The 9,947-nt window shown below is 39.9% G+C and overlaps 1 protein-coding gene across 9 annotated transcripts in view; it reads right to left on the bottom strand.

Moving 5' to 3' along the window:
* Nucleotides 1-690: 690 nt before the first annotated feature.
* LOC310900731 (potassium voltage-gated channel subfamily A member 6-like) overlaps nt 691-9,947 on the bottom strand; it is a 25,871-nt gene continuing 16,614 nt past the window's right edge. For all 9 annotated transcript variants that reach the window (XM_083839129.1, XM_083839131.1, XM_083839132.1 and 6 more), the window contains one exon: nt 691-3,197. The gene's annotated coding sequence lies outside the window, so the exon portion shown is untranslated. The remainder of the gene's footprint in view (nt 3,198-9,947) is intronic.

Genomic DNA, 9,947 nt, shown 5'->3' with positions numbered 1-9,947 from the left:
AAAAAAAAAAGAAAAAAAAAAAAAAAAGGGCTCACAGTTTGAGATAAGGGTTATCTAACTAAAGGAAAAGACACATTAAAAAAAAAAAAAAAAGACAAGCAAAGGCCACATGGAAGCAAAAAGAGGGAAAACAGTTATTCTCTACTTTCCATCAGCAGGCAATGTTCATCCACATCTTGGGAAGCAGGGCCTCAATACCCGTAGTGGTTGTTTGGGAGGACAAACATTTTCATAAAAAGAGCACCCCCTTCTCTTTCCCCTTTCCCACCTGGAATATCCCTTTGGTTGGTTTAGGTCAGCTGCCCTGGTGATGTCCCCTCCCCAACTCTTGCCACCCCCAGCCTACTGGCTCTGGGGTAGAGGGAGTCTTGATGGTGTGCCAGCACTGCTCAGCAATAGACAAAACTCTAGTATGATACCAATGCTGTTCTAGCTACAAGTTCAGAGCACAGCACCGTATGGGCCACTGCAGGGAGAGGTAACTCCATCCCAGTCAGACCCAGTTCACTGGTGTTCAGTGCAGTACTGCAACAATCACCTCTGAGGAGGAAAAAGTGCTCTTCAGCAAGTGGCTGCCAATAGTCCTAAGAAAGCTGTACAGTTGTATTAATTCCACATTAAATACTTCATATGAACATAGTAAAGTACCAGAGTGCAACCAGTCTTTTTGACGTGAAAAACACACAACACTTTAAAAAATATTGGTTTTATTCATATGTCCAGCCTATTCAACAGTGGATCACACTGATAGGAACAATCACAAATACCTGGTTACATGGTTTCATTGGGTTCTGACTTGTGCAAGATTGGGTTTGAGTTAAGCATATATTATGGTAACACCAATAAGGACAATAATTGCTTTTCAAAGCTCAGTTGAGTCCCATTTCATTGGTCAGCTTTCATGCCTAATACCCTCTTCTCCCACAACATGTGGGTTCTGCAAAAGACTTGTCTCAAAGTCTGAATCCAGAAAACAGCATTTTCACTATTCGATCTAAAAATTCTGTTTCCTTCACATACTTTATTTGAAAGGCTTCAGGTTTTCAGTGCAGCCAACAACAACAACAACAAAAAAAAAAACTACCATCCACAATTTCTCAGAAATGTTGGACTAGACTTGTATAAATCAGCCTAGCTCCAATGAGGGCACTGGAAATACTTATGTCACCACATGACCTGGCCTGCAAATCCCAACTGTTTTCCCTTGAAATAATGTATGGGAGCTAGGTTTCACAGCAAAAGCAAAGGGATCCTGCAACCAACATCCCTGCTGTTTGTGATGGCACACAGTATCACCTAAAGTCTCTGACCTGCATGCCATGCATCTGAAGGCTCATAGACTTCTGCAGCAGGCAGCCTACACTTAGGCTACCTCTGAAGACAACTGCCCTTGCAAGAAGGGTCTGTGGCAGCTCTGGCTGCCCAGTGCCAGCCATGTTGCCTTGTCACACAGGTCTAAGAAGCCTCACACTGCAAGCTGGCTTGCACTGAGAGTCAGAGTAGGTCTCTTCATCGTTTGCACCCAAATAATATGAATACGGAGTGAATGTTGCCTCCTAGGAACTGTGGTTTTACATGCTCAAGACTACTGCGCAGACTTGCTCCAGAAGTACCTTTGGATTTGCCATGTCACAGCTGCTTTAAGGACAGTCCTATAAGACACTGATTACCTGTTTGAGTCACAGGTAGCCAGGAGGTCACAGCTTATCAGAGGACCAGACCCTCAGTCAGCAGCCATGAGGAGATATTACAATCCTTGCTTGTTACAGGTGCCAAGAACTGTCACATTAGAAGGAGATGCTTTCTACCTCTTGTCCCTCATGCGCTGACTGTAAGGACTGCCACACAAGCTAAAAGTCATCCATGAAAATTTAGAGAGTGTTATTGATAAATAGTCTGGGGGAGCTGGATGCCCAGCATCAATCAGAGTACTGTTTGAAAATCCCAGTGGTAATGATCAGAACCCCCTTTACCCCACTCTTCCTCTCAGTCTCTCTCCTTCCAGAATCCTTCTCCATTTCTCACCCTCCCATTCACCTACACGGAGAACTGGCAACACACCGAGGGTAGATCTGCCTTTTGTTCTGGACTTTTGGCTGCAGGGCTGACCTGTGCCATTGCCAAAGACAGGAGATTCCAGGCCAGAGCATCCCTCTCTGTCCGTCACTTCCCATTACTAAGAGGGTTTCCCATCAGCTTCAGCATAGTGCAGCATGGGCTCACGGAGCGTGAAGAGCAACAGAGGTTTTTATCACAATGGTGCAGTGGGAAAAAAACTTCAGAACATTTCCCAGGAACACTGTATACAATTATATTATGTTTTCAGAACTATATGGCAATTGTGCCTTCTAAATCACATGAAAGACTATAAACAGTGTTATTTCAGTGAAACTCTCTACAGCCACTGAAACTAAGTCACTACCTCCTTTAAAGCAGGCAATAAACTCACATATTCACAAGAAGAACTAACTGCAAATACACTCAAACAAGACACTTCATAGGGAAATGAGAAATACCTCTAGTTTGGGCCCACCTCTTACATAACGCATATTATGCATGATCAGGACGATTATTATTTGTAGAGCTATGTTAAACTTCTACCATTTATCTGAGCTACGAAAACAGTCTATAAAAGCACAGTAATCCAGGGGCAAAAGACAGGCAGACAAATGGGCATGCTTTGGCCAGCTGTTCAGTTCTCTAGAGAAAGCTTTGTGCTCTTCTAAGGGCCGACTTTACGCATTTGCCAGGACTGGGTCCTCCACTTGAAAAAAGATTTAAAATAGGTGTCATTAACAGAATGGTTTGGAGGTGTCCTGTGTCCATTTCCAGCTTCCCACACGACTCAGTGCTTGTCTGGGGCTTTTGATTAATAGATGAAAAATCACTGCTATTTAGCCACTGGGAATTAAATTAAATTTTATTTAGTTTTCCCAGAAATCATACACATTTGAATCTTGTAGAGGATTCTCCCTGCCTCCTTCCTCCAACCCCTGTTCACATCTAATTTCAGTTGCCTGTAACTAAGCTAGCCCCTTTAAAGAAAATAAGAAAACCTCTAAGCAAGGAAAGCAGTTTCCTGTCCATAAATGCTGTATTCCCTGCACAGAGGGAAACTTCACCAACTCCATGAGGAGGAGATGCAACATCTTTTGCAGCATTCTGACACAACAGCCTTGCATCATCCAGAATCCAGCCTAGTGAGACAGAAAAAAAAAAAAGAAAGTGTTAAATGTTAAGAAATTGGCCAAGAGAAATGTCTTATTCTGAATGGATCACAGCTAAGATATGACAACCTAATGGTTAATTTTTTAATGAGAATGTTTGAAGGAAGTCAGTTTAGAGCATCTTCTCAATATAACTGCTTCGCTTTATCATACCACCTACTGGTATTTGGTTTGTTGGGGATCTTTCCTTCCATCTGCTGGGAACTATATACATCTTTTCTTGCATGAGATGAATTATGCATATTGGAATGCTCCAGAGTCTGGTGGGATGTTTTGCAGTACTGTGCTGCTCCAAGGATGGAGACCCAAGTCTGACCATTACTGTAACTGGGACTTTACTACATTCCCATAGTCATTTTCTTGTTGTCTAATTTTAAGTCCTCTTAAAACAAAGTTACATTCTTTACAATTTGGCCTGTAAGCCTCTTCCCCCATGCCAGGGTCACGAAAGTCTATCAGAGCAACAGAAAGATAATTAAAAAAAAAAAAATCAGATCTGAAACCATTTAATTAATGTAATTTACACCATTTAATACAATATGAAACCATTTATCGAAGCAAAGAAGCAAAAACGTGTTTGGCCTGCAAGGACTTTTCTTCTTGTACAAATTTTGTCATACTTCGATACAGTCACTTCTAGTTGCACAAGTCCATCCGTGCTGGTGACTAATTGAACCTAAAGGGCTATTCTTAAAAATTATGAATTATTAAAAATATCTGCAGTCCTCCACAGTGGGAGAGATAAAAAGGGAAGATGAAGTGACTGGAATAAATGTGGCACTAGGGCCTTCCTAAATTACTCAAAATCTAAACCTGAAAGGTCAAATAAAAGTTTCTCATAAAGCAAGCAATACTCCCGTTTCTTTCCTCTTTGTATGTCAACAGTACAACGCCACAATTCTGCTAGTCTAACATGCCCCTAAAAGTTTCCAGTTGCATTTTTTCTGTACACAGGATGGCTTACATATTCCTGTGACACATGGTTAGGATATGTATTAAAGTAATAATCTGTGGGCTTTTGAGTTCCAAAAAACAAAAGCTTGAGACCCATACTTGATTTAATTGTATGAGTGGTGGACATGGCTAGACCTAAACTTAGGGATGTTAAGCATGTGCTGAAATGCCACAAGCAGCTCAAGCCTTACATTGCAAGGAATTTTACAGCATTTATATTTTCATCCAGCATTTTCCCATGACAATTCCATTTCCCTCTCAGTACAGGAGTGTGAAAGCTGCTTCTTCCACCATGAAGACCATATATTCCTAGTCCTCATGCTCCCACAACTCTTGCTACTGCTCAACAATGACTCAAGTAACCAGAAAAAACAAGAAAAGGCTATAAAGAGAGTGTACCAGTGAGAAAGACTTGGGCCCCAAGGATGGTCAAAGCAGTGCTACAGCCCACAGTAGAACAAAGTTAGAGAGAAATATCAGAGACAGAAGAAGCCCACAAAGTGAACAAAATTTGTCAAGAGCTCTACATAGATTCAGAAAAGAGAAATTGGCGGTGATACATAAACTATGTAAATATTAATGCATGCATATAGAAACTTGAATATATACAAATGCTTTTACTCTCAGGCATAAGCTACATATATAAGCAAAGACTATAGATAGATAGGGATATCGATATGTAAAATATTACAAGGAAGAATTTGTAAAATTCATTTACCTTCCAAAATGTTTTTTAGGAAAAATCCAGTTCTTCAACTGTTAATAATGTACATCAATCTACCAACTTGTCCAGTTGCTATGAGCTCACCAAGACTGTGAGAAATATCTGATTTGCAGACTAAATCTGTGCTGATCTTTAAAGCAGAATTCCCTCAGTAAACTTTCTTTTACATAAGCTTTTTCCTGCAGATTTATATGTTGGATATGGAAGCTTTCAATCCAGGGATTACCAATACTGAACAACCTAAAAGTCTGGCTCATGGTTTTCCAAAAATGCAGAGCAACAATAACTGGATATAGTGATTTCTTGAATTTTGGTAAGTCAGAGACCCCATCAGACTGTTTACAGGAAGAAATAGATATTTGCAGGAGTTGCAATTAATTATGACAAATTATTGTATTTTACTGTGCAATCAACAATCACAGTGGGGCTTACTGTTCTGATTCTACTCTTAGTTTTATATTGATGTACTTGACATGGATGCTGCTCAGTCAGTGGACAGAGTGTAGAGGATAGAGTTTACATACTCAATACCTGAGATCTTGGATCTCCTTTTTTCCATTGTGGACAGTAATAGTCCAACAAATACTTAGAAATCGTAAAATATTCTTCCTTATAGCTTGTTTCTGTGATCTACAAGCAAAACAAAACAAAAACATGCTCTTCTATGGTTTCTAAATTTACTTAGTAAGACACCTTAGCAGCAAACAAGACTCTACTTGCACTGAATGCATTGCATGGTTAAGGCACATAATGTCATCTGCCTGCTTAAAGTGAGGATTATGCAAAAGTTAAATTCAATAGCTATAGAAATGGTCCCAGTAATTAAAAACAGACATGTCATAAATGGTTGGTTATGAGTTTAGTACGATATGTTTTCTTGTAGTGTTAGCAAATCCAAAAGCCCAAATCTAACTATTTCTGGAACACTTTTCATCAAATATTCTAAAAAACAAAGCAACTGCAAGGATCAAACACTACAACATTAAGCAGATGTGCGAAAACATCTCAGAAAGTATAACTAATTAATGCATAGTCATTCAACATTGAAAATATTCTGAAAAACTCAAACAGTATGGCAACAGGATAGCAAAACTGTCATTTTAAATCTTTCAAGTAAGCAAAGGATTAACTAGTATAATACAGCAGTGAAGGGACTGACATGAAACCAGGGGCCAGATCCAAGTTTATAATGGTGTTTGAAAGCACCATTTAAATAAAGATTACAATCACTCACACAAAGGAAGTGATAGAAAAGATTTTGACTGGGCCAAAAGAATGGCAGACGGACTTAAAACAGACTTTTCTATGCCTATAATCCCACTATTGTAAAAGTAATAAAATATCTAAACGGAACTGAAGTGAAGCAAGGCAATTGTTGAGGCACAAGATAAATGAAATACTAAGGCTACATCAGCCTTATTCGTTACTCAGTTATTGATCACTTACTTTTAAATACTACTTTAATATGAAGTAGAAAAAGAGACCAAGAATTTCCAGACTGGCCAGTGACATTAGATGCTCAGCTTTACAAATTAAATTTCAGAAAGGAGAATGCAGGTCTTGTATGGGCATCCAGAAACATGATTTACTACATTGTCACCATTTTTGAAAAGGTGGGCCTCAAATTTTCAAAAACAAATTTGGGATAAGTTCTCCAGAACCTCCAAACCATATTCAGGAGTCTGTGTCAGATGAAAAATTGTGATGTTCTGTACATATAATCTTTTTTCATTGAGGAACTAAAATGCAAGGTAATATCGAACCATAACTCTAATGTCAGATAATGCACTTAAAAACTAAATTGCATAATGTTATATAGCTACACGTGCAGAGAATCATATTGTTCAGGAAGGTAAAGAAGAGAAAGGAGCCTCCATATCAAAATAGATGGGAACATGCTCATTTTAGATTATGTGAAAGGGCATATATAAGTTTGGTGGGAGGCAAATGATTAATTTTAGGGACCCATTTCTATATCCCTTATTACTCTTAGTTTTGGGGAGTCAGATATTGATGCTTAAGTTCATAGTAAATAGCTCCTAATCCTCAGAGAGGCTTTCTGAAATCAGCGACATTAAAAAATGGACTATGCCCTGGAATGGGATTTAACTTCCCTGTGCAATTTTGCAGACACATGCAGACACTTAGTGCCTTTATGTTTTGAAATAATGCAATAATCTTCATATATATATATATACATATATATAAATGAAATTGCTGTCATGGAAGATCCTTGAATCCTTCTTAATGATGAGAATGAACAAACTCTCAACAACTACGAATGAACAACTACTTGGAAGCTAACTGAGATGAATTTGAGGCCTTGAGTATCTCTGTCATATTCAAAAAGACTGGGGATAGTAAAAATAAAGGGAAAGTTACACTGAGTGGGTGTAACTCCATTGAAGCAAATTTTACTCGCCTCTGCTATGATAGACAAATGTGGCAACCAGGCTATTATACTGTGCATGGATAAGGGAGAGGCAATTAAACAGTTCAGATCCAATTTATTTCAAGTGCTCATCCCCAAACTAGACTGACTAATGAAACTTTCAGCACCAAAGAAAGAGCAATGGAATTGTAAAACAAGCAACTGTATTTCAAATGGGAGGATAAAACTGCAAAATCCTCTCAGTGTTCTGCCACAGCAAAGGAAAACAGAGGTAATGCACATTCATCTGATGTATGGTTCAGGTGAAAGGCTGCAGCACTGCCTCTGCAGCACTGAGTGAATCAAAATATTCAGGGAAAATCCCAGTATACCACCATCCTTCCTCAAACTGAATACCCATTTTAACCCCACACAGTGCTGGTGATGTGTATCTCATACCTGTACACTCTCCCTGGAAGCCAGGTGAAAATCCTTGAGAAATCTCAACTCTCAAGAAAATGTGTGTAATTCTGGCATTAACAGTTAAAATGACATTGTTGGATTTAATGTCCTTTATGAAACTATGCAGACTTTCCTAAAAAGTGGATTACATGGTCAAGTCCCACTTTTGTTCCCGTGTTGTATGCCTAAACCCAACATAACAAGGCCAAGTGCTTGTGATCATGCTGCCACCAAGCAATAGAGACTCACAAAATGTAGAAAACACTGAATTTGTCTGTGTGTCTACAGCAAATGACAGTGCCCCCAAGCCTGTCTTGGGCCTCCCCAGCACATACCAGCTGTCCACACCTCACTGCACATGTTGCTTGAAACCCCACACAACAGGTCCAGCTCTGAGCATGGCTGACAAGACACGTTCCACACTGAGCATGCTGACCCCTGCTACCCTCTTCCAAATCATACCAGAAGGGGAAGAGACAGTGGTAGGTTAGCTGTCTTGTTTTACAAACAGTTCAGGGGTGAGGGCACTCATCCAGGATACCAGACACCTTGCTTCTGTGTTCTCCTTTATTGCAGCTGCCTCCCACAAGAGCTCCAAAGCCCCAGACACTTGCAATTCGGCCACCAGGTGCTCCTGGAGCTGCCTGTTTACCTGGGCTTTGAAAAGTGTTACAATTTCAAAAAGCACTGGCAGAATGACAGAGCAAGGCAAATCTCCCAAGTTGCTGGTGGAAAAACTCTCACCAGAAAAGAAGAAAGGGTAAAAGAGATATAATATATATATGTATATATGATACGACATATATATATGATATGTATATATACATAGCTCTTCAGTAGCAAAGGAAACTGCTTAAATACCTTAAATGCCGATGCAGACAACCCTCCCCATGAAAACGGAGCCTACACGGACTAACCCTCTTCTCTGCAAACTGCCTACACCTTACACTGAAGCGCACATCGCACATCCACGCGTTCCCTGCTGAGTACCTCCATGGCCCACAGGATGGCACTGTGCCACTCCACAAACTGGTAACTGGCTTTTGGTAGCATTTCCTGACAGCAACTGTCAGTATGAGGTGGACTTTGTCATATCACAGGTCTTTCCTCTGAATTTCCAGGCTTTCCAGAATTCAGAGTAATTCTACAAATTCTTTCAGGACGACACACCAGCTGATCCTTTGTGTCCTTGCTCAGAAAAATCACCATCTGCTTCTTGTGGGCATTTTGCTTGAATAAAGCCCCCAAAGGGTTAACCCAGTACGTACACAGCAGCCACCAGAACAACTGCTTCTTTTTGCTGCTGAGAAACTGTATTTTCTCAGCAGCCTGAAACTAATTAATAACAGTTATTGCTTACAACATGCTTTGTATGTTCAAAATACTGTAGAAAACCAAATTCAGGTAACAGTCTTGATAATTACCACATCACTTGCATTCTACTTAAGATAACCCCAAAAACTTGGAGCTTATGAAGACTGCAGCTATCAAGCAAGGACTGAAGAGAGCTCAAATGCTTACATGCACATGCATGGGTACTCACTAGGCACATACACTCCAGATCAATTGATACAGCATCATGAATTTACTCAATCCCCTCCTATTTATGGGTCAAAGATGGGGCCAACCCACAGACATCCTAATTTATACAGTGCATCAGGTTTCAAAGTCTTCTTTGATTCTCAGTGGTTGAGGATCATCTCACGCAGGGTTTAGATATTTCCCTTAACTCCTAAGCATATCCTAAAGAAAATATTCTGGGAGCACTGCAGGGTCAATGACTGTAAATTAAAATTCTACTAGCTATACCTGTCCTTACTATTTTTTTAAAGGATCACTGAGATCAATTTTTTCAGCTTAAAGTAGCTGAGAAGATGAAGTAAATTGAGTTTTACTTGGATTAGCAACCTGAGTCTAATCTTCCTTACAAGCTTAAATTTCAGCTGCTACCCCTTGTTAAAACCTTATCTGTTTCATCTTCATCACTGTTTTAAATGCTTTTTTGCAGGATGTATATACCCAGGGAACCAGCACACAAAATCATGGCAGAATATTAGAGCTGGTTCTATAGTACAGGCAAAGGCAACAGTTGCTAAGGGCAACAGCCTGCTGGGGACAGCAAATAGCCATGGTCCTCCTGTCTTCTTTGCTTACACCAGACCCCTGTGAAGCCAGGCTTGTGGGGAACTGGAAAATGCTGCCATGGTTG

This window comes from Anser anser (assembly GCF_964211835.1).
Source record: "Anser anser genome assembly, chromosome: 1".
Taxonomy (NCBI): domain Eukaryota; kingdom Metazoa; phylum Chordata; class Aves; order Anseriformes; family Anatidae; genus Anser; species Anser anser.
The sequence above is the reverse complement of the archived record's forward strand: the minus strand, read 5'-3'. Positions and strand labels throughout refer to the sequence as shown.